The 27,086-nt window shown below is 40.0% G+C and overlaps 1 protein-coding gene across 4 annotated transcripts in view; it reads left to right on the top strand.

Moving 5' to 3' along the window:
* Window positions 1–2,245: 2,245 nt before the first annotated feature.
* Window positions 2,246–27,086, top strand: part of LOC142140620 (solute carrier organic anion transporter family member 2B1-like) — a 110,735-nt gene continuing 85,894 nt past the window's right edge. For 2 of the 4 annotated variants that reach the window (XM_075198326.1, XM_075198330.1), the window contains exon 1: window positions 25,717–25,947. The gene's annotated coding sequence lies outside the window, so the exon portion shown is untranslated. Of the gene's footprint in view, window positions 2,378–25,716; window positions 25,948–27,086 lie in introns of those variants that run through there. The other 2 variants (XM_075198327.1, XM_075198328.1) reach the window with 2 other exon arrangements.

Below are 27,086 nucleotides of genomic sequence, written 5' to 3' on the forward strand. Positions count from 1 at the left end.
CACTTGTCTCCAACTGGAAACTCTACTAGGTGAGATTCATGGAGGAAAGGTTGGGTCATCCCATATGGGGATCATGATCCTGCTCAGCAGCAAAATGATCAAACTGTTACAGGTAATCAATTCAGCTTGAAGTGTGGTGAGTAATTGGGGAATGTTTTCCTGATATAAATGGTCATATCCAGAGGTTATAAAGAATTCTATATAGTTCATAATTTCCCCTGCTTCAGAAATTGTAGGTTACGTGTAAGCACTCTTTTTTTCTGAAAGAACACATGTATGAGTCATTGTTAACATATGGCTCTCTGCAAATAATAAGGTTTGTGATCTATCTCCTCCAATCTGCACTTTTCAGATAGCAGAGTTTGTTCTTATATGAAGAACTAGTGGCTCTATCTCAATAGCAAAGATAAAGGGAGAGATTGGCCAGTTTACCTGGCTCCATTCCAGATAAAAACTGCATCAGATGGGGTGTGAATATTCAAAGCCTTCTCTGAGGGGTGTGTGTAGGGCTAATATGATATTAAGATAGTTTCTAACTAAGCCTAAAGCCATAAGAGTGTTTGTCAGATCCTAATAAATGATTTTTCAGCAGCTAGAGAAAGAACAATAATTGGAGATCTTCTGGAATTGACAACATGGATAAAGTCTTTGGCTCGTGTGTTATCTCTAGCTTGGGGCCCTGGTATAAAGCCATCCTGATTATAATGAATCAAGGAGGGATGGACCCGGTTCAGGCATTTAGCTGATGTCATGGTGAAGAAGAGATATATGCCTATAACTAGCCCTTTGATGCGGGTCTTTGTCCTCCTTACAGATGACCACTATCCTAGCCTTCATCATCTCCCTGGGGAAAGACTCACCCTGAAGAACTTAAAGAGATAGTACAGATGGGGAGAAACAAATAGGATCATTTTTGTATAACATAAAGCTGAGAGCCCATCTGGGCCTGGTGTTTTTATAGTTAAAGTCCAAGTATACTTTTAAAAGCAATATATTTATATTTCTGAACCCTATTAGTTTTCTATTCAATTACAGATAGAGCTTTGGTTATCCCATATTGATTTACTTAAACTATCCCATATTGTTATCTCTAAAACCAGTTGTTTAGCAAACAAGTTAATTTTCATTTGGATTTTGGTATTATCCCAAAGTATTGATATAGATCGAGTCAGGCACCAAGGAATATTATTTAAACAATAGACACAAGAGGCTAGATTTACTAAACTGCGGGTTTGAAAAAGTGGAGATGTTGCCTATAGCGACCAATCAGATTCTAGCTATCATTTTGTAGAATGTACTTAATAAATGACAGAGTCTGATTGGTTGCTATAGGCAACATCTCCACTTTTGCAAACCTGCCGTTTAGTAAATCTAGCCCAAGAACTCTTGTGGAGTTGAGTGCAATTTGAGACACAAGAACAGTCCAATGTAGGCCACCCAATTCTACTCTTACTTGGCTATGTTGAGGTACATGTATCTTAATGCATTAGATTATGTACACAGTATAGGCTGCATCTCCTGTTCTGTATATCAGTGGCACTTGCAGACCCACAATCCACATCTCCAGGGGACTGTAAGTGCATTTTATGTTGTTTTACTGCGCACATGTGAAATTTTGCTTGTGAAAGTTGGACGTACATCCAACTCTAGCTGCAGGTTGGGCTGCAAATTGGCAAACTTTAACAAGCTTGTTGTGACAATATTGGACTTTCACATGAAGTACTGTGTTTATACTCTACATTTTCTATGAGGAGTTATACAGGAACCTTTTCAAATTTATATTTATATTTTTTTAACCTCTATGGGGCTCAGCTTCCCTGCTGTGATGAATTCAGGGCTACAAATCGGAACTTACAAATGTTATTCTGTTAGCTGACATAACACGGTGAGGAGCAGACCTACATTATACTCTCCAATGTGACAAGTTCTGAACATCAGGACCTATGTTAGTCCCATGGGAGTTACTCCAACTATTCAGGTCCATAGAGTAAATGAGTAACTCACAAGCTTACACTAGAAACAATGTGATATATTTACTTATTCATATACAGCACAAGAATGATCATTGCAGCTTCCATCCACAAGGCTCTGAACACACCTTCTGTGAGGCAGCCACAACTGTATGTTGCTAACCTCACAGTTCTAAATTGGGAATCACACAAGCCAAAATAAGCTATGAATAAGAGACTTGTAAGAACTGCAGTGTGGAAAAGTAGCATAATTACTTTGCACAGCCCTATTCAGTTCTGCCCTGTAATTACAGTCCTCCGGCCTGCTGCAGTTTGTTACTCCCAGGAAAAGGGAAACAACTTTCACTTTAGTTTCCAGGGAGTGAAGCTGGGATGTGACACTTAGTACAGGAACTGATAAGGAGAAGGTGAGTCTGGCTGGGCCAACCAGGTGCAAAGTTTTCAGGACTATTCAGCTCTTCTACTAACTTCTCTTCCCCTCTTAGCAGTATGGATTTTATTACATACATTTTGTGTATTTATCCTGAGGTTCTGTGCACAGACGTATTTTGTAATGAAAATGCAGACTTGCAACATTTCAACAGAATGATATTTTCTTGTTGTATTTCTACAGTTACCAGAGTGTAAAAAACAGCTCTGAAGTCATTGTTGTTTTTTTTTTACATCTATTAATTCAGTCAGCTCACTAAATTGCACTTATGATTAAATGTATGGAAAAAACAATAACTTATCACACTGTAGAAATGTGTAAAGTTTTTATTATTTCTAATAACAATTAGCCATGAATGTATGTTATGTGTGTCAATTAGCTTCAAGACCACCCAGAGCTGTAGAACTAATCTGACATCTTATCTCTTCCTATCTGGTAACTGTTTCACCTCCTGTACATCTAATCTGATGTCACTTTATTCCAGTCTTTTGTATTGTTTATGTTTCATCCTATTTAATTATTTAATTTACCTTTTTAAGGTTACAGCTATTTGTGCTTTGAATTTGCTTCCTGGTCATGTGAAAGTGTTATTTTCTATGTCAATTAACCTATATTTATACCATATACAATGTGAGTAATCTCTGTTCCCTGAGTGATCTGGAAATCACAGTGTTAAAAACTGAGGTTGTTAAGAAAAGATTCAGCAGATAGTGAAAGAAAACCTTCCAGGGGATTTACATTTACAGCTGCTACTTGTTAAACGTTTTATTTAAAAGTATTTATGTTATGTTGAAGGAAAAGTACATTTGTACACATATGTATTACTGTGAATATGTAATATTAGCCAGCACAGGTGAACCATTGGTAGCATGTTAGAGTAACATGATAGCACTGTGGTTAGCATTGCTGCCTCACAGCGCTGGGTCATGGGTTTGATTCCAACCAGGGCTCTATCTGTGCAGCGTTTGGATGTTCTCTCTGTGTTCGCGTGGCTGTTGTCCCAGGTGGTCCGGTTTCCTGCCACGCGCCAAAGACATTCTGACGGCAATAGCTCTAATGTGTGTGTGTACATAGGATAGGGAATATAGATTGTAAGCTCCAATGGCGCAAGGATTGATTTGAATGAGTAAATATTCTCTGTAAAGCTTGGTGTAATGTGTTGGTGATATATAAATAACTGTTAGTACATAAATATATAGGTCATACTTCAGGCATTGAACTTACAGAAACATTTCATTTTACGTACATGAAACATAGAGTGTATTTGTATGTTTAAGGTTGACCTGTGATTCCAGATTTAAAGAGCATTTGAGGGGATAGTCCAGGGTGTGCGATGGGAATGGGTCTCTCCCCCCCCTTCCCCCGATGCATCTTGAAACGCAATGTGAACACAGCTTGCATTTTAAACAAAATGCCACATAACTTTCACATACACTATATGGACAAAAGTATTTGGCCACACCTGTTACTTATTGAATTGAGGTGTTTCAATCAGATCCGTTGCCAGAGGTGTATAACATCCAGCACCAGCCATGCAGTCTCCATGTACAAACATTTGTAATAGAAAATGGGGTGTTCTGAAGAGCTCAGTGACTTCAAGTGTGGTACTGTGATAGGATGTGTGGTACTGGGATAGGATGTGTGGTACTGGGAGAGGATGTGTGGTATTGTGATAGGATGTGTGGTACTGTGATAGGATGTGTGGTACTGTGATAGGATGTGTGGTACTGGGATAGGATGTGTGGTATTGTGATAGGATGAGTGATACTGTGATAGGATGTGTGGTACTGTGATAGGATGTGTGGTACTGGGATAGGATGTGTGGTATTGTGATAGGATGTGTGGTACTGTGATAGGATGTGTGGTACTGTGATAGAATGTGTGGTACTGTGATAGGATGTGTGGTACTGTGATAGGATGTGTGGTACTGTGATAGAATGTGTGATACTGTGATAGGATGTGTGGTACTGTGATAGGATGTGTGGTACTGTGATAGAATGTGTGATACTGTGATAGGATGTGTGGTACTGTGATAGGATGTGTGGTACTGGGATAGGATGTGTGGTATTGTGATAGGATGTGTGGTACTGTGATAGGATGTGTGGTACTGTGATAGAATGTGTGGTACTGTGATAGGATGTGTGGTACTGGGATAGGATGTGTGGTACTGTGATAGGATGTGTATTACTGGGATAGGATGTGTGGTATTGTGATAGGATGTGTGGTACTGGGATAGGATGTGTGGTACTGTGATAGGATGTGTGGTACTGTGATAGGATGTGTGGTACTGTGATAGGATGTGTGGTACTGTGATAGGATGTGTGGTACTGTGATAGGATGTGTGGTACTGTGATAGGATGTGTGGTACTGTGATAGGATGTGTGGTACTGTGATAGGATGTGTGGTACTGTGATAGGATGTGTGGTACTGTGATAGGATGTGTGGTACTGTGATAGGATGTGTGGTACTGTGATAGGATGCCACCTTTAGATGGTTAGTAAAAATTTCATCCCTGCTGGATATTTCACGGTCAGCTGTAAGTAATATTATTAGAAAGTGGAAGCGTTTAGGAACAACAGCAACTCAGCCATGAAGCGGAAGACCACGTTAAATCACAGAATGGGAGCTTAATGGAATGGGGTTTCCATGGCTGAGCAGCTGCATCACCAAGACCAATACCAAGCGTCGGATGGAGTGGTGTAAAGCACACCGACACTGGACTGTGGAGCAGTTTAAACATGTTCTATGAAGTGACAAATAACGCTTCTCTGTTTTGCAGTCAGATGGGTGAGTCTGGGTTTTAGCAAATGCTGGGAGAACGTTACCTGCCTGACTGCATTATGCCAACTGTTAAGTTTGGTGGAGGAGGGATAATGGTATGGGTATGTTTATCAGGGTTTGGGCTAGGCCCCTTATATCCAGTAAAGGGCAATCTTTAAAGTCATTTTGGACAATGCTATGCTTCCAACTTTGTGACAACAGTTTGGGGAAGGCCCTTTTCTATTCCAACATGACTGTGCCCCACTGCACAAAGCACAGACTACATAGACATGGTTTGATGAGTTCGGTGTGGAAGAACTTGACTGGCCCGCACAGAGCCCTGACCTCAACCCCATTGAACACCTTTGGGATGAACTGGAATGGAGATTGAGAGCAGGTCTTCTCATCCAACATCAGTGTCTGACCTCATCAATGCTCTACAGAATGAATGAGCACAAATTCCCACAGAAACACTCCAACATCTTGTGGAAAACCTTCCAAGAAGAGGGGAGACTGTTATCACTTTAAAAAGGGGACCAACTCCATATTAAAGTATATGTATTTGAATACAATGTTATTACAGTCCCTGTTGGTGTAATAGTCAAGCGTCCGAATACTTTTGTCCATATAGTGAACGTACGCCCATATTCAAATACAAGTGGATCTCCATTAACGTTTCCATTTCAGTCTTGGTATAAGCACCCTCTGGCTATAAGTAAGGTGCCGTACGCAGACAGACAGAGCAGACTGCAGGATACACACATGAATAAGTGGAATATCAAGTCCCATCAGAACGTATGCAAAAAAATATATATTTTATAAAATGAATTTACAACTCTTACTGCTATAATCATTAATAAAAAAAAAATGTTTTTTTAAAAAAAAAAATATATATTTGTTTATTTTTTTGCATGAAATACGTAAATCAGGATGTTCTTACCACCTACTGTACGTAAAATGGATTTTTAGAGTTTCTCTTACTTGCAAACGCATGTTCTGGCACACACTTATATATGTAATCATTACTATTAGTTGCCACTTATACCTGCCCTGTACCTGCCCTGTAACTGGTGCAATTTATACAGCTATAAAACGTGCCTCAGAGATGCCCAGAGCCTTAATCCACCACACGTGTGTGCTCAACCTCTGCACACACTTACTGTACATTGTCTATATTAGTCTGTCGCTCTCACCCCTCAATATCGGCCTTCAATCATAGGCAGTCAAAAGAGTTGCGTGCGGAAATGAATCGCATGTAATTGTGTTCACTGGCGTCCTGTTCTGATTCATGCGCAGAGCATTTTTGTGCAAGATACGACACGCAAATGGACTTGCTTTTGAATATAAATCAAGTCCAATATGACCCACGTCCTCCCTCATCTAGCTTGTCAGCCCTAGTTCACTGATGAACGTACGATTACTGAGCAGGTCTGCAACAAGGACGACAGGAGTGGATAATAAATACGGATTTCATGCTGGTTTTTATCAAGAAACTCCCTCATTGTAATGTATGGAGATCAATAACAGAACAGCAATAAAGAATCTGGAGATTTATGTTGGTTTGTAAGTGAAATGAAATGTTGGATTGAGCCCAGGAATGTTATGGTGACTTGGTACCAACTGTCTATATTAGTGATGATGATATTAGTGATGATGATATTAGTGATGATGAAATTAGTGATGACGATATTAGTGATGATGATACTAGTGATGATGATATTAGTGATGACGATATTAGTGATAACAATATTAGTGATGATGATATTAGTGATGATGATATTAGTGATGACAATAATAGTGATGATGATATTAGTGATAATGATATTAGTGATCACGATATTAGTGATGATGATATTAGTGATGATGATATTAGTGATGACGATGTTAGTGATGACGATATTAGTGATGATGATATTAGTGATGATGATATTAGTGATGAAGATATTAGTGATGACGATACTAGTGATGATGATATTAGTGATGACGATATTAGTGATGATGATATTAGTGATGATGATATTAGTGATGACGATATTAGTGATGATATTAGTGATGATGATATTAGTGATGACGATATTAGTGATGACGATATTAGTGATGATGATATTAGTGATGATGATGTTAGTGATGATGATATTAGTGATGACGATATTAGTGATGACGATATTAGTGATGATGATATTAGTGATGATGATGTTAGTGATGATGATATTAGTGATGACGATATTAGTGATGATGATATTAGTGATGATGATATTAGTGATGACGATATTAGTGATGATATTAGTGATGATGATATTAGTGATGACGATATTAGTGATGATATTAGTGATGATGATATTAGTGTTGATGATATTAGTGATGACGATATTAGTGATGATGATATTAGTGATGATGATATTAGTGATGATTATATTAGAGATGACAAAACTAGTGATTTTATTTATATTATATAATAAATCTTTTCTTTTTTATTCATATTTGTCTGTTTTCGTTCCACTAACAGTGTGTTTTAGTGTAGAAAAAGGAAGGAATAATGTTATTAAGTTGCAGTGACAGTAATTTATACATGTATTTAATAAGGTTGTAATGTGTACATTTATATTTAGTACATTGGAATGTCACATAATATTAACAAAGTGAAAAAAACAAAGAAAAATGACAATTAAAACATATGTATGTTCTTTATTACGTTACACAATTTCCCCTATCAACAGTTGTAACAATGAAATGACACAAACAATCACAGCAGTTTAATAGCGGGTGTAAGGGAATAAAGCAGTACAAGGAAAACTAGTTAGATAAGATGATGCACATGGGATGTGTACCAGAAACCAGAGCAATGCTGCGCTATATGTATTGTTTCCACTCTGCATCCAGCTGCACAATACGCACATCGGTCAATGACATTTACCTGGTGTATCTCACGGCTGGTACCGAGTTAAATGTTTCCTTTGTTGCATGTGACCCCACATGGCCAACAAATATAATCCCGTTTTATGCACATTTTCTGCAAATACACTTTGCGTGCGACTTCCGTTTAACTTTCCATCAGCCCCTCTCATTGTACCACACATGGAGGTTCTAGGCTGATCTCCATATCGGCTCTGGGCAATGACAGGGGAATCAGGTTCTGTTCAGGGCCTGGAAACTGAGCTTCACAACCCTACTAACCAATAGAGTTGAATTTTCTGGCCCAATCAGAAAAGGGCTCCTATCTGTCTGTCCCAGTTTTCCCATGAAAGACCTAATGTTCTCCGCACCTACAGTTTTTCGTTTCTAGGAATACTGGGGTTTTTTTCTCCAGATTTCAGACAGATAGTGCACACAGGTTATTGAACATGAATAGAACTGAATATATCATAGGTTTTGATGCATGTGAGATATCTTGGAGTGTATTTATAGACATGAAAAGCTGCATGCCACATGGATTTATCAGTGTCAGAGAGAAAGGAGCCCTAATACCTCAGTCTATGCTCCATTTGCAGTTTAGCACTTACTGGCTGGTTTTTCCCGATACCGAATATCTTACTGCGTAATATAAAATTATAAAGAACTTCTGCCTCTCTCTCTTAATGTTTCTATATTGAAATGCACCCTCTTCAAAGGCAAGCTGCAGAAGGGGCTCTAAACGCTACATCGGGTGTTTCTAGCACATCGTAGCTATCACTATTACAGTAACACGTTGGTTGTTGTATGTTCTATTGTAAAAAGGAGACCTATCCAGATGTGCTGTACAGATATGGGGTGAAACTGTTGTGTGATACTGGAGAGGGATCAGCCAATCATTCTGCTTCTTTTCCACCATTACATAGACTAAAATAAATGTGCATCTGTAGAAGAGGACAAGTACTCAGCCCATTAAAACACTGAGGGTACTAGTTTTGTAGAGGATAAAATGCAATAACCTAAAAAGCGCGAGACTAGAATATCAGCTCGCACGAGCAGGACCCTCATTCCTAGTGTTTGCCTTACGTAATTATGGTATTTTGCCGGTAGGAATTATGTTATTTTGTAAATTTGCTGTTTGTATTTATTTTTTGCTTATTATATTTTGTCATTTCGTTGTATGTATGGCACCGCAGAACCCTTGCGGGGTCATATGCAGCAATGTACCTCATGCCCGAGATGCCCGATGCCCTAACTGTGTGTATTGCAGGTCGTATTATTTATTCAGCAATTTGTATTATTTTCACCTTCATGATTTTTTCATTGTTTGAAGAACAGGGTTGTTGGGAATCCCCTTCTGTATTTCCGTATAACCTATCATTATGTGCTATGTTTACTCTGGAAAGAGATGAGAGGGTTTAATAAAGGTAGTGAATATCTACAATACATATAATACTGTGAGCGGGGGAGTTTTGTCATCTTTTTAACTTTTATATCTGTAGTAATCTGTACTGCAAAGAACAAAAACAAATTAGTTGTCCTTTATCTGTCTGTTAATAAAAAACACAGCATAATTCTATATGTAATGCCTGTTAGGGGTGAGTCCGGCAGAGTCAGGCGCCGTCTCCGTACTAACACTAGGTGAAGGAGACGGACACCTGTCCCTTGCCGATTACTGCACCCTGTTGCCTAGCAATGAGACGTTCCCTTGTTTTTTCTTCCACTCTATGAGCATGCTCTGTAGGCCACACGTCCCTGTTAGCGCCGAGATTCCATCACCCAATCAGGGTGCTTCTGGCTGCTTATATGGAGGTTCACTACTTTGCTCCAGCACTTACCTGTGGTTCCTGTATTCTGCAGATCTTGGTTCTGACTCAGCTTGGTTTTTCCTACTATTCTCCTGGTTTGTGTTTGGTACCTTATTGTCGGTTGGTTTTTATCTCCTGGCTTGCCCTGACTATTCCCTGGATTCTCCCTCTGTATTGCTCTGCTGGGCAGGTTCTGACCCAGATTGTTCTACTACGCCTGACTACTCCCATCACTACGCCGATGACTTTCTCAGAGAACCGCGACCTGTGTATCCCTTACAGCAAAGCCCAAACTCTCCTGCGGGAGTCCCTGTTGAATACTGGGGGTACGTTAGACTCCGCACCTCCCTGTCCAATAGCGGCTAGTGGCCACCTCTGCTAATTCCGTGACAGGCAGGTTAGCTGGCTGCTGCTGACACTGCCCTATGAATATTGGCATTGTGACTGTCAACATTACTAGTGTCAACAGTCCCGATGCCACCATGTTAAACATGTCAACAGAATGAATCTGCCAACATTTACACTGTTACTAATCTGGTGTTAACAGTATAACTCAGGACTCCGAAATGGCCAGAGGACCAGGGTTTGCTTATCTAATCTATTGAAGGAGTGTGCTGAGGAGGTCTAGGGCTTGTCTAATAGTTCCAGTTGCTATGTGACCGAGCATGAGTGCTGATATGGAGGCTTTGTCACCCAATGTGGGAAGAAAGACTGTGGACAGTCAGAGAGTGAGTCATAGAGGGAGTCCAGGATACTATAATGCTGACTTGTCAGGTAGTTGAGGTAGGTAGCAAGACTGCACTTGTTAGTTTATTGAGTGTGACCATGGATAGACCCCACTCAATGAGTGTATATTAGTGCCCAGCTTGAGAGAAACCAGGTGACAGATCCAAATGTTCTTTGAAAGAAGGTGCTGAGTAGAATGAGTGGACATGCACCAACCACCAGGCAGACAAGGGGCCACTTCTGATTAACCAGCCACTGGCTGACAAGGGGCCACTCCTGATTAACCAGCCACTGGCTGACAAGGGGCCACTGGCTAACAGGCTGGAAGACCAGAAAAGGAATCTCCCATTTGCCACTTTTCCAGTGTTTCTGTCACAGTTTATATAAATGTATTGTAAAAAAAATAACCTGTAATTAATATATTTTAAGGCCCGTTAGAGCTTTTTTAAAAAGTTTCACACAGAATATTTATCTCATCCCACATTTGAAACCTGAATTTCTCACAGTTGGAATTTGGCCTTTAGTGTTACCACCATTTTTGTTCTGTTTTGGGCAAGTGGGCAAGTAAAATAGAGCTGATGGGCAGGGGGTATGTAAGATAAAAGTGGGTGGACGGCTCCTCTTGTCTATATGTCCATCAGCTCACTGAATTGTTTCTGAGAGGTCCACAGTCTAAGTTCTCAACTGATCATCTGATCTCAGATCATCTGGAGTAACACGCTCAGTTTTCATTGGCACTGAGTGGAGAAGTGTTGGGGGCTTGTTCTGTATAATGGCACAAGTATCTGTCTCTCTCTGTCTCGCTCTGTCTCGCTCTGTCTGGCTCTGTCTCGCTCTAACTTAATGCAGCAGTTCACTGTATATTTAAAGGCACGCTCACATATTTTAATATAAGCATACACAATATAATTAGTGTCCTGGGGCCTGATTCATTAAGGAAATTTAAGCAAAAGTAAGCAAGTAAGGCAAAACCATGTTGCATTGGAGGGAGAGGTAAATTTATAATGTGATGGCAGATTTATATTTGGGGTAGGGCATGTCCTAGATCAACTTTAAATTTCAGTGTACAAATAAGCTATCAAGTATCTGTGTGCTACATGAAAACACAGACAGTATTTTCCTTATGTGCAAAATACTAAACTCATTTGCACCCCTTGCATTGCAACATGGTTTTGTTCAAAACACTTAAGTAAGAAAACTTACTCAATTTATTGCTTAACTTTACTTAATGAATCAGGCAACTGATCACCAATGAATCTCTCTCTATATCCCTTTGATCAATAATTTAATATATATGGTTCTCCTTGGTTCTGACCGGAGAGGAGCAGATCGAAAATGCACTCAACATGCTCATCGCATACTGAGCAACAATCAGTCCTTCCACCTCTCCTGCTCCACGTCCGTGTTTCTCACTGTTGTAGAGCACTGATGGGGAGCAGAGGGCAGATAGCGAACATGATTAGTATTTCTACTAGGTTAAATATCATGATGAAACGCCTAATCAGCAAGCTAATCACTGGGGCCACAAAGTCTCTCTCTGGTGAACACGTTGGTGGCTGCAGGTTTCTTGTTACCAGCTATTGAAGTCTTACACTTAATTTGTCAAAAGTTCTTTAAAGAGCTTCCCTAATAACCCTCTATACTAACACCCCACAAACATGTTGAGTGTTAAAGAGATTAATAATATTTGCATTAAACCAGTGGAAGTTCTCATTACTAATCACTTTCCATTTTAACAACCCACTTTCAAGGGCATATTGGTAGAACTAGTATAATTCAACCAATGTAGGCTAATCTTGATTGGATTTTCATAAGAATCCATCCAGAGTAAATGCAAGGGTTTACAATAACATAAATATTAACATTTTTCTTATTATGGGTAAATCTACAAAGAAATATAAAATATATGTTTTCTCTGACTTTTAAAGAATAATCTGGATGATGTTTCTCATAAATAACGTTTTGCTGCAGAATAGACTGTTGCAGAGGTCCCAAGTGTCAGTGATACAATTCTCAACGTTCTGCTTTACACAAAATGACATTGTGCATAGTATTTGTAAATACCGCATTCCGCCTTTTGCAGTAGAGAGAGAGAGAGGGATAGAGAGAAAGAGATAGAGAGAGAGAGAGAGGGAGAGGGAGAGAGAGAGAGAAAGAGAGAGAGAGAGGGAGAGAGAGAGAGAAAGAGATAGAGAGAGAGAGAGAACGAACACAACGAGCACACAACTATGGTCCGTTTTGTCTGCTCTGTGGCTTGGTTGAGGGGGATTCTGCACAGAACAGATAAAGACAAATTCCGCCAAAGAATCCACAAAAATTAGGCACCAAAATGTATTCTGCACAGAACAGTTTTGCAAATGTCACTCATCTCAATACAGCTTTCTTGTAGTATATTTTTGAATTCTAGTAAATTAATGGGCTTGAGTTGGACGTATGCCCATGTTTGTTACATAAACTGCTCATGCGCACAAAGAGAGGGTACACATAGCACAGATGCAGACTCGCTGACATCTGACACTTCCTCCTTACCACAGGAGAGGTGGTACTAGTGAGGTAAGCTGATTACAGTAAGGGCATGTTCACGCATCTGTGGCTGAGGCAGACCAGCATGGCGACGTATATATGCCTGTCAGGAATTGTATTTTTGTGCAAATACACACTGATAATGATAACAACAATCGCCAGCAGTAACTGACTCTGATTGGCTGCTAGAAATTTGCCTGTGAAGCTGATAGGTGCTTTCTGTATTGATCGTACAAATATTTTAGGATTTGTGGATGTAATTTTTTTGCTACTTTCATTCGTACACAAGAATAAATATTACATCTGCAGCAAGCCTAATGGTAAATGTGCTTTTTGCTATGAAATAAATGTATGTCTGGTTTAAACCTGGCACATATGCTACAAGTGTAGAGCTGCACACATCTTGTGATACGTGGGGATCAGTATATGGGTGTAAATATGTTATTTTTACATGCGCCTATTTTGAGCATAGATTGCACCAAACTTGCATCAAACATACACCAAACTCATCAAGCCCATTGTATTTAAGGGTAAAAATATATATCTTTCTGTAATACCCTGAAAAGAAAGTAAAGCTGGCAGCAATGTTGGTACCATTATAGCAGCATCAATGTTTGCTATAGTTTCGCGTTGGTTATTCTACATCTGTCTTCCTTGCATTTCCCAGACAAGCGGAAATATTTCTCACATCATGCTGAGCGAGTGATAAGAGTTTATAGAAGCTTTAACTGTTGCATGACCATGATTACGTTGTTAGCTTATCATTGTAACTATGTAAATGGCAGAACAGCTGCTGTATATCACTGCTATGCTTGTATTCTGCTTTCTGTGTGTAATCCTTTATTATCTAACATATGTTATTACTTTTCTACATTACTTTTCTTTTCACCCTGATTTTCAGAAACAATTAAATCCATTGTGACATTTGTAACTTAAAAGCCCAAAGGAGTGTCCATCGGTAATAGTGGTGATGTCATGTCTGTCACATGTCTCATTGGAGCTCAGTGAAAGGCTAAGCACACCTAGGTATAATTATAGACACCCTGTTGCAGTCGTCTCAGGCAGCAAATTTAAAGAAATTCATATAACAAGGTTTGTCTAAATTAGTGATATTTTTCTTGTCCCAAGAACTAATAATACTTACAAATTACAGAATGGTGATCTTTAGCAGTGCATATAACTAATACAGCAAAACATATGGTGATTTTGTATTAGGGATCAGATATACTCCAGTTCTCTTACTGCTTCAGACAGCAGATTGGTGAGGTTCACCCCTTGTAATGTCACAGTCTATAATGTGATTAAAAAGAAGACAGTTACTGGAGAGCTGGTGTTTGCAGTGGGATTCTTTGGGAAGGCTTACAGCAGAGGGGCACACAGGAACCATACAGCCCAAATTCATATGCAGGTTAGCAGGAAGACTGTTGAGTTCTTACAGTGATAGGCGACTGCTTAGCTGACTTGCCCTAAACCAATAACAGTTAATGTTTGAAAGAGTACTCAGGTGAGAGAAAAGGCCTCATGAATAGTGGTCCTGCATCTTGGCATCTTGGCACTATTTCTGTGTTGAAATGAACAGAAAGCTTATTTAGATCTAGGCAAAGCTGAAGCCACTATTTATACTGTGCCAGATTAAAAAGAGGGAGAAGAAGACTCGCCTAGATTGGAATTACTATCCCTGCAAAGGCCCAGACATGGTGTATGTGCCAGCAGATGAAAGAGGAAGAAAATAGCTGTCACCACAGAGAAAATGACTCAACCAAGAATGAACCAACTGGGGAATAGATTGTGAGAAACAAACAAGCCAGACCATCTTTGCTTTGAATGTAGTGGGTTATATTCTGGGACAGTGTCCGATGTGACAAGAACCAAAAGCGAATTTGTTTTCATGATGGTGCCGAAAATCTCATAATCTATTTGAGCCGTATTCTCCTTCCACAGGAACTAAAGTATACCATGGCAGAGAAAGAATGTGTCGCCAATAAATGGGCTACAGAAACCCTCTGGTGGTATCTCCTTGGCAAGAAGTCCATATTAATCACTGATCATGCTCCACTTCAGAACAACTATGATGTAGATACAAAAGTCGCCCAATTATCACACATCTGTGCGGGAAAGAGTCGCAATATATGCAGCAATTGCCAGGAGGCTGTAAAAGAGAGGCAGCTCACAGATGACTTAATAATGAGGCTGCAGAAAGAGAGTGTGTCTCTCAGGTGGAGATTAGAGGTAAATGTCAGGCCTAAAAGCAAGTGTCAGACAGGCGATTTAGGGTTTGGCCTGGGCAGGTCTATCAAACCTGTTATAGTTTTGTTTCCTCCCCTCATATCCTTATCACTGACAACTCATTCCATCCCTCATGTTATGATACAAAGTTATTCAGTTTATACTAACACTAGTACTAGTTCTAACACTAGTTACATGGACACGACTTTAATTCTGAGAATTCTTTAATGTTAACCTGCAGCGAGCCGACTAGCATTCAAAGAGGATTGAACAAAAATAAAATCTATGTTGAGTTAGTTTGTGATTTTCTAGTTCCTACACCTGAAACTAGGAAATAACAAATAGTATACAGGGAAATTCTGTCTCAAAGACTTTACATAACTCAGTTAAATAAAATCAGAAATACTGTAAGTACTTTATTTTACTTATACTTTTAAAAACTCTCTCAATAGCATTTAAACTGAAAAGAGAAAGAACTTTATATATTATCACTTCCTGCCTGGGGCACATAGTGCTGCCATTAAATAATTTAGTTTCTTTAACTGTCTAACTTTTAGAACATTTCTTCTTTCATGTCCTATGTGTCAAACAGTATCCAGTTATGATATTGGACACTACCGGAACCTGGGGTATAATGAAGAATAGTCTAAAGACCTTCCAGCGTACTATGACCCAATATATTAAAGTTTATAAGCTGTTTATAATGCAATTTAAAATGTGAAAATATTACTTTTATTATTTTAAACTATTTTAATGAGGATAAACAGGAAAATCACTTGATCAGGTCATGGAGTGATGTGAAACCTTACTCTCAGCTCTGCAATCTATAAGTACCCCTACAAGTGCAGAGAGAACACAAACTATCTAAAGAGACGCACTGCGAAATTTGCTTCCTGGCAAAATAACAAATAAAAAGGTGCAAGACTTGTCTCATTAATAATAGTGTCTCATTAATTAATAATTATAACGAGAGATCCAATTTCCACCAGCTTAGAGGTATTTTTACAGAATAGCCATATCTCCCTCTGCACAGCAAGGAACACCCTGAAAAATGTAATCTCTTCCCTTAATCTCACTGCAGTAATCTCACTCTGCCAGATTAAATGTAATTTTTGTACTGCTTCATAAAACTAGGTGCACCGTTGTGCCTGTTCCATACTTTGAAGGGAACGCTCTGACTCTGCCCAACTCCTCCCATTGGCTGGCTAAAAATTCTGCTTCTCTGCAAATTCATGGCATATTTTATAAGCCTATATGTGGCGGCTGAAATCTGCAGATATAGCAAATGTTAATGGGACACCCAGCGTGTCACGATGTCGTTCATGTAATGTGCCACGTTGCTTTAATAAAGCACATTGCATATGGTGCTTCCCAAAGTAGCACGTCACAATTACTATATTTTTTAATAGGCAGTACATGTTCTCTATCACCTGATGTAATTCTGCGCTGGTGACTTTAATGAAATAAGTGGGAAAACTCAATAATAGATAAATAAATTAAAATGGGCAGCAAAATTGGGGGGCACTAAAATCCAAAACTGACCCCGGCGCTAAATAACTCTGGCTGTTTCCCATTAAAAACAAGGGGACAAGCTCAGGGTTCCGAAAATGGAAATCAACCCCGGCAAGAAAATCAGTGAGTCACAATTTTCCTTCCTAGTTTTCCCATCAGGAGGTGATTTGTGGCAGCACAGGATACATACTAAAATTAGGGATGTGCACCGGCGACTTTTGAGGTCTCGTGTTTTGTGTTTTGGATCCGGATTTTCGTTATTTTTGGGGTTCGGATTTGTCTCGCAAAACACTTGACGAAAGGTCTCGGTTCGGATTTAAGGTTTTGGATTCGGATTTTTTTTGAAAAAAACATAAAAAGTTTAAAAATCAAGTTTTTGGGCTTATTTTCACTCCTAGGCTATTATTAACCTCAATAACATTCAATAACAAGCATTTCCACTAATTTACAGTGTATTCTGAACACCTCACAATATAGTTATTAGTCCAAAACGTTGCAACAAGGTATCTTTCTGGACTGCGTAGAGGAGTGGGTCACCACAATATATATTAAAAACCCTGAACTTTTATGATTCGCACCAATAAATGTACCTGGACTGCGTAGAGGAGTGGGTCACCACAATATATATTAAAAACCCTGAACTTTTATGATTCGCACCAATAAATGTACCTGGACTGCGTAGAGGAGTGGGTCACCACAATATATATTAAAAACCCTGAACTTTTATGAATCGCACCAATAAATGTACCTGGACTGCGTAGAGGAGTGGGTCACCACAATATATATAATAAGAAAACCATCAACTTGTTTGATTCGCACCAATAAATGTACCTGGACTGCGTAGAGGAGTGGGTCACCACAATATATTAAAAACCCTGAACTTTTATGAATCGCACCAATAAATGTACCTGGACTGCGTAGAGGAGTGGGTCACCACATTATATATAATAAGAAAACCATCAACTTGTTTGATTCGCACCAATAAATGTACCTGGACTGCGTAGAGGAGTGGGTCACCACAATATATATTAAAAACCCTGAACTTTTATGAATCGCACCAATAAATGTACCTGGACTGCCTAGAGGAGTGGGCACTGGGCACCACAATAAAATATATAAAAAACCTTCAACAGGTCTGCATTACACTACACATACGGCTGCTCCTCCATCCTCTCCATCATATACATGTTGGAGTTTTAGCGTGTGACAACCTCTTGTTTTTGATAATGTCAGTGCATTTTGAATATTTTGCAATTTGCCCCACACCACTGAATGTACTTTATCTATGATACGCATCTATCTATCTTGACTGCGTAGTGTGGTGGCCCCGGTACACAATTTGGTACCGAGGCCACAATATAATTAAAAAACCCTCCACGTGTCAGAATTCCACCAAACAAGTATCTGGACTGCGTAGTGGGGTGGCCCCGGTACCCAATTTGATACCGGGGCCACAATAAAATAAATACACCCTCCACGTGTCAGAATTCCACCAAACAAGTATCTGGACTGCGTAGTGGGGTGGCCCCGGTACCCAATTTGATACCGGGGCCACAATACCTCCTCCAAACATGGTACAGACAATTCGTCATTGAGATCCCATCAAGTATGTTAAAGACAGACAGGGTCCAAGTGTTATTGGTTGACTTTGTAAACCAAAAAACTGTCCCTGTTGCACATAGTCGTGCAATGAAGACTGACTTTTTCATTTAAAGGCACCATCTTTCAAGTGTAGTGTTTGTAAGTCTAAGTCATATTATACTTTTGGTAAAATTGGTTTATTTTGTTCCTCTTTATGGTAACTACTAATAGAATTAAAGTATTAAATAGAAGCGGCAGTTCCTCTTTATGGTAATTAGTAATAGAATTAAAGTATTAAATATAATTAAAGTATGAAATAGAATTAAAGTATTAAATAGAATTAAAGTATGAAATAGAATTAAAGTATTAAATAGAATTAAAGTATTAAATAGAGTGGTATAGAGTTGTAGTGTGGTATAGATAGAGTGGTCCCCACAATATAATAATAAAACCCTCAACTGGTCTGAATTCCACCAAACAAGTATCTGGACTGCGTAGTGTGGTGGCCCCGGTACACAATTTGGTACCGAGGCCACAATATAATTAAAAAATTGGGCATCAACTGTCACCGTTGTTTAATATCTGATACACCTAAATATGGACTGCACAGTGGAGTGGCCCCGGTAGTAAATTTGGTATCGGGGACACAATACCTCCATCAACCCTCTAAATCCCACTCCACTGATGGCGGACACCGGGCGCACGTCTAACACCAACATTGCAGTTACAGCCGCAGTTATACGCTTTGCAATAGGGTGACTACTATCGTATTTTGTGGTCATGGCAAACGACTGTTGGACGGTCAATTGTTTTGTGAAAGACTTAGCGGTCTTACGACTTCCCCTCTGGGAAGATGACCGACTAACAGCAGCAACAGCAGCAGTGGCAGTAGTAGGCGTACCGCTGCAGGATTCCTCGGATGAATCCCATATTGAGGAGGACTCAGTCTGGCTGCTGACTTGGGCTGCAGGACTGAATCTGATGGAGATTGTGGAGGAAGTTGACGAGGAGTGTGTTGCTGGTGTGTATCCAACTGGACCACGGGATTTAGGTGTCCCTGTACCGATGAGGGTCCTAGCCCCAGTTCCTGAACTAACCACTGAACTATGAAGGTTATTCAGGTGACGTATAAGGGAGGATGTTCCTAGGTGGGCAAGATCCTTACCCCTGCTTATTTGAGCTTTACATAAGCTACATATGGCCATACATTGGTTGTCTGGATTTGGATAAAAATAACTCCACACCGAAGATGTGCATTTTTTGGTCTTCTGACCAGGCATGACGATGGGCTTTTTCATCCCATGGACATCAGCTGGTTCCCCCCCTGGTGCCTCATTTACAATAACCACATCACCATCCTCATCATCAAGTTCCTCCACAGCGCCAGCTACATCATCAATAGCCTCCTCCCGAGCCACCTCTTCCCGTACAGTGATGGGAAGGTCAGGCTTGACAACCACCAACATCCTTGGACTCGCCTTGTGGATTTGTGATAATTTCTCTTTAGAAGGCAGAGTTGTTTGCTGTTTTGTTGCTGACAGCATAACTCTCTTCAATTTTTTGTAGGGGGGGGGGGGAGGAGGAGGAGGGCTAAGATCCGTGGGTGAAGCTGAACCACTAGTCATGAACACGGGCCAGGGCCTAAGCCGTTCCTTGCCACTCCGTGTCGTAAATGGCATATTGGCAACTTTACGTTTCTCCTCAGATGATTTTAAGTTTCTCTTTTTGCTACTTTTTCTTAACTTGGGCTTTTTGGATTTTACATGCCCGGTACTACGAGATTGGGCATCGGGCTTGGAAGACGACGTTGATGGCATTTCATCGTCTATGTCATGACTAGTGGCAGCAGCTTCAGCATTAGGAGGAAGTGGGTCTTGATCTTTCCCTACTTTATCCTCCAAATTTTTGGTCTCCATTATATGTAGCACAAGATACTGCAGAATGTGTGAACTTGGTAATATTGCAGTACCAATGGACTTATACTGCTGTATTGGTTTTGCAAATTTGGTTATAATTATTATATATTTTTTTTTTTTTTTTTTTTTTTTTTTTTTACTTTTTTTTTTTTTTAAAAAAACTTGGGAATAGTGGGGAAATAACTATGCCCTTAGAAGCACAGAGCACAGGACACAGCACCACTGGACTGAACAGGACACGGCACAGGACCCAGCAGCACTACGGAACTCAGCAGGACAGAGCACAGGACACAGCACCACTGGACTGATACTGCAGAATGTGTGAACTTTGTAATATTGCAGTACCAATGGACTTATACTGCTGGATTGGTTTTGCAAATTTGGTTATAATTATTATATATTTTTTTTTTTTTTTAAATTTTTTATTTTTTTTTACTTTTTTTTATTTTTTAAAAACTTGGGAATAATGGGGAAATAACTATGCCCTTAGAAGCACAGAGCACAGGACACAGCACCACTGGACTGAACAGGACACGGCACAGGACCCAGCAGCACTACGGACCTCAGCAGGACAGAGCACAGGACACAGCACCACTGGACTGATACTGCAGAATGTGTGAACTTTGTAATATTGCAGTACCAATGGACTTATACTGCTGGATTGGTTTTTGCAAATTTGGTTATAATTATTATATATTTTTTTTTTTTTAATTTTTTATTTTTTTTTACTTTTTTTTTATTTTTTAAAAACTTGGGAATAATGGGGAAATAACTATGCCCTTAGAAGCACAGAGCACAGGACACAGCACCACTGGACTGAACAGGACACGGCACAGGACCCAGCAGCACTACGGAACTCAGCAGGACAGAGCACAGGACACAGCACCACTGGACTGATACTGCAGAATGTGTAAACTTTGTAATATTGCAGTACCACTGGACTTTTACTGCTGAATGTGTGAACTTGGTAATATTGCAGTACCAATGGGCTTATACTGCAGGATTGGTTGTGCAAATTTTGTGGTAATTAAAAAAAATTAAAGTAGTTTTTGGTATTTTTTTAAAAAACTTTTTTTTATTTTTTTAAACACAGGGGAATATTGGGGAAATAACTATGCCCTTAGAAGCACAGAGCACATGACACAGCACCACTGGACTGAACAGGACACAGCACAGGACCCAGCAGCACCACTGACCTCAGAAGGACAGAGCACAGCACACAGCACCACTGGACTGATACTGCAGAACACAGCACAGCACAGAACTAAACAGCACAGCACGAGATCTACCAGGACAGAGGACCACCTAACACACCCTCCCTCTACCCTGATCAATGCCCGAGTGAAGATGGCGGCGACTAGCGGGGAATTTATAGGATCCGAGTATCGCGAGATCCGACAACGGGATTATGAGTCAGAGCCTCAGTTTCACATTTGAATTTGGCACCAATACCCGGATCTGTCTCGGATCCGACTCGGATCCGCAACGTTCGGGTGGGCTCGGATTTCATAAATCCGAGTGCGCTCATCCCTAACTAAAATCAGTTTAGTTTTGCATTAGTGAGCACACAGTATGTGGAACACTTAGCACAACTCAAGGTACAAGACTACACTCCTGCAGTTGGAGAAACCTGGGTCAAAGCGAAGTTTTAAGCTTATATGTCACATTAAATGCCAACCTCCTACCACTTAAGTACCAACCTTCCATTGCATTAAACAATTCTTATTTTTCATAAAATACTACTACTTGTAGATTCAATTATAGCCCTTTAGAGGTCACCGGGAATATCTATATTACAAGTGTCCTGACAGTGAGGGGACACCAGGACTGTCTGTATTATACGTATCCTGAGAGTGAGCGGACACCGGGACTGTCTGTATTTCATGTGTCCTGAGAGTGAGCGGACACCGGGACTGTCTGTATTTCATGTGTCCTGAGAGTGAGGGGACACTGGGACTGTCTGTATTACATGTGTCCTGAGAGTGAGGGGACACCGAGACTGTCTGCTTTACATGTGTCCTGAGAGGGAGGGGACATCGTGACTGTCTGTATTACATGTGTCCTGAAAGTGAGAGGACACCGGGACTGTCTGTATTACATGTGTCCTGAGAGTGAGGGGACACCGGCACTGTCTGTATTACATGTGTCCTGAGAGTGAGGGGACATCGGGACTGTCTGTATTAAATGTGTCCTGAGAGTGAGGGGACATCGGGACTGTCTGTATTACATGTGTCCTGAGAGTGAGGGGACACCAGGACTGTCTGTATTACATGTGTCCTGAGAGTGAGAGTACACCGGGACTGTCTGTATTACATGTGTCCTGAGAGTGAGAGGACACCGGGACTGTCTATATTACATGTGTCCTGAGAGTGAGGGGACACCAGGACTGTCTGTATTACATGTGTCCTGAGAGTGAGAGTACACCGGGACTGTCTGTATTACATGTGTCCTGAGAGTGAGGGGACACCGGGACTGTCTGTATTACATGTGTCCTGAGAGTGAGGGGACACCGGGACTGTCTATATTACATGTGTCCTGAGAGTGAGGGGACACCGGGACTGTCTGTATTACATGTGTCCTGAGAGTGAGGGGACACCGGGACTGTCTATATTACATGTGTCCTGAGAGTGAGGGGACACTGGGACTGTCTGTATTACATGTGTCCTGAGAGTGAGGGCACACCAGGACTGTCTATATTACATGTGTCCAGAGAGTGAGGGGACATCGGGACTGTCTGTATTACATGTGTCCTGAGAGTGAGGGGACATCGGGACTGTCTGTATTACATGTGTCCTGAGAGTGAGGGGACATCGGGACTGTCTATATTCCATGTCACATTTTTCATTGTTTGTTGCCTTGATTACATTGGGCAAAGTTAGCCCAGAAACAACCTTCTCCACAAAAGTGTGATTGGGTATTTCCCATTATAATTATAAAACTTGATCTCCACCAGCTTTGAGGTACAATAGTTAAGTGTTTTTATAGATTGGACATGGTTGTGCCTTCCCCTGTAAACAAATGAGCGCCAAGAAAAACCTGCGCTCTTCACCCCTTTATGCAGAGGCTGGCTGGCAAATTTTAGCCCGAGGGGCAAGACTCGACTTAGTAGCCTATTAGACACAATTTAAAGGGAAAAAAATGCAGGTATCCCAGTGATCCAGGCCAAGGTAGCCCACTATGTGACCAAATCGTGGTCCAGATGCCCCTCTGCACCCCAGCCTGCCCCTGCCCTTATCTCATTTTAACAATCTTGCAATAATAAGCAACATATTGTTCATGCTGCAGTCCTCCGTGTTCTTGTCCGATTCTCAGCGAGGAATACCAATGCTCCCCCCATTGGCGAGTACAAACTATTTATCCTTCGTTTACTTCTGCATCTTGCCCTAAAAACACATTGTGACAATGACAGTGGGTCACATATTATTTTGCAGCTGATGTATAATATCAAGTCTCCTGTCAAGATATGGAAAGTCTTACATATATATCTGTAAATGTAATCATTAGTTTTTTTATATAAGCAACTTCTGCTTTATGTTTAGAGGTCTCTTAAAGGAACAGGCTCCCCGGGACACACCTAACTGTGAATAACTACCAGGGGCTCTCTGGGCTGGGGCCAGGGTGCATCTGCCCCAGGACAATCCCACAGTGGGCTGCCTTTGGGTGTGGCAGTGACTACCTGCATTCATTCCCATTAAAATTTTCCTAATTGTCTTCGGAACTGAGTCTCTCCCCCCCTCCCCCCCAGGCTAATATTTGCCAGCCCCTGTGATAGTGAAGTATTTATACCCTCTCACAGCTGAGACAAAGAATTTAGTAAACATTCAAGACATTAACTCACCAGTTCAGTAAATAAAAATTAACAATAAGTTAAACAAAAGCATGGCACAAACATTATATTTGTTTTTATCATATGTGCAAGATTAAGAATACACTTGAAAACAATAACAAACAATACTAAATAACAACTTTTATGATAACAATAACAATCACATAAACCAACATAGCATGCATAGAAATATTGGACACTGTCCTGTTTGCTGTAGTCTGCTTAGCTAAGCACAGTGTGTGCGGCTCGTAGCGTGTTTTGTTATGTAACCATTTCTTTTTGCAGTATGAAGCATTTTTTCCTTGCCACAAAAATCACACCGTGCAAGACTCCAGATAGAATATTGTACGTCTGCGCACGGAAGTTACAAACCAAGAGTATAGCTGCGAAGAACCCAATATCTTGGTATTTTGATGTGTATTATTGATCAGATAACATGCTTTAATTTGAACACAAAACCATGTTTTATGATGATGTTCCGGTAAATGTATTATATCCCATTCCTTTTTCAAACATTGTTTTATATAATTTTCACCCATGTGTTGTATAGAAGCCAAATGCTTGAACCTCATCACACTTAGCCCATGACTCATTATTATTATTGTTATTATTATTATTACTATTATTATTATTATTATTATTTTTTTATAAGGCACCTCATTTTCCATAGCGCCGGATACAGTAGCAAATAATAATTAGATGAGGTAATACACATAAGTGGTACAGATGAGTGTGAGTGATGCTATGGGGGCTCACACAGAGTGAAAGGATGAACGAAGGAGTCAGACAGTAGACAGACATTGGACAAGAGGTAGAGAGGATCCTGCCCGCAAGAGCTGACATTATAGTGGGGAGTATCACAGACTATCTAGTCCTCTTCCATATAGTTCTATGAAGCTCATGTGAATAAGACTCAGTGGATCGCAGTAGTATAGGATCAATGTACCAGCTTCAGGTAGAAGATGCTTTGATGGTGGGAAACACTATTTACATCCCATAGGGTAAATGCGGGTAATATAAAGAATGTTGTCCAAAAGCAGAAACAGTTACTTATTTATTGTTGTTACTTTGTGTATGTTTGTAGTTTTGTTTGTGCTTTTAATAATTATATTAATTGTTTTTTAATTATTTTGGAATCACAGTGTATATTCTGTCATTGCACAGAAGCCAGGTAATACTTAGTGATAACTAGTTATTACTTATGGGGTCTGCTGCAGCTTCCAGATGATAATACAGGAATCTCTGGTGTGTAGAACATGACAAGACATCGAAATGAAGGAGAAAAGCAACAGTGATAACTGTCCAGTCTCCACCTTGTAGAGATATTAATAAACAAGGTGGAATTGTAGGTTTTCATTAAAAATGTGAAAACATAGTTAACATTTAATACTCGTCTACTATTTCCTGACCGTGTCATGCAATAACCCTGATAGCAAGAACTCAGGATACTGTACTTTCTGATGTAGATCGCTGCCCATAAAAGCTTCCTGTATTTCCGGCAGAAAGTCCGTCATTGAAGAGTGTCAGCAAAATAAATGGGAAATAAGAGAACAAAGATCTGTTTTGTAACTTTCACATCAAGAAGTGAGCAGGCTGGCTGTCCCCATCCTGGCTGTGACAGTCTAATTAATGTCATTTATTAGGAACAAAACAGGACACTGCAGCTGCCCACGTGGAGACCCCACCATGTCCTTACTCAGCGCGAAGACAGAACCCAGTGTATGAACTGACAGGATAATCCTCACTATCTGGGGTTTCCATGTAGGTTACTCAGATATTGGTGAGTGTTTGTTTTACATTATTGTTCTGTAACGCTCAGATTTTTTTGCTACACTTTGTTTGTTGTGTTTTGAAGTATTTTTGCTCCTGTTTATCCATAGTTAGCTCCATTCAGTAGAACAAGTGAAAGGGAAAGAAAGAGGTGCAGTTCCTGTAGAAAATTATGTGCAATAGCTCAGACCTAATCAGCATAGCTGATCAAGATACATAAATAAGTATTTGTTGATATTCTGCAAATCTTGGGATAAGTTTCCATACAGATCAGAACACATTACAAGAGTCACACTGTGTTGAAGATTATGCAGAAGGTACAAATGTTGGATCTGTGTTCAGCATATTACACTAATGTACATATTAAACTTTTCCCTTGCACTGGTCCTTCTCAAATCTGCACCTCGGAGGTCCCACTATGTACTCTTTATTCACACTGGTTCAGATTTGCAGAGAATAACTTTTTACCAAAGTTATTTTATTTAGCACAGTAAGGACTTTCCTTTGGTACTATAATTAAGTAAACACTTTTAATGTATCATCATTAGAAAGGGAGAAAAAAGTCTTCAAAAATGTTAAAAAGTGTTTTTTGCGACTTCCATTTAGCTACTACAAATTTATTCCAACCCACGAAATATACCTCATATTATATTCTAACATTATTGTGTGTCTGTGTGCCCATTTTATTGGGTTTTTTCATGTTTTACTTTATGCATTTTGCAAATTCAATGTTAGCAATATTTTTATTTTACTTTTTTGCTAAGGCATGTGTTTACGTGCAATCCTATAGGCTTGAATATCACATGCTCTACCACTAGGGTACCTATGGTGGGGAGGATCTGCGTCTTATTAGACCCAAATCCGCTCATGCAGGAAATGGTCAGGTCATCTGTGTTCTTTATTCATGTAAGCTGGCTGTCATTCTAACATAAGGGTATAATAATGTGAGATCATTCTCCTCATGTGTCTATTTAGCAATGAGGTGCCCAAAGCCATACAAAAACTCTAAGCTTAGGACATGGTTGTGATGGAGCCAAGTGACATACGCCCTAAATATTCCCCTCATCCATACAACATTTACAAGAACAAACAACGCACTGTGTAAAATATATACTGAATCCAGTGTAACATTATATTGATTTGGAACAA

Source organism: Mixophyes fleayi, chromosome 2, assembly GCF_038048845.1.
Source record: "Mixophyes fleayi isolate aMixFle1 chromosome 2, aMixFle1.hap1, whole genome shotgun sequence".
Lineage (NCBI taxonomy): Eukaryota > Metazoa > Chordata > Amphibia > Anura > Limnodynastidae > Mixophyes > Mixophyes fleayi.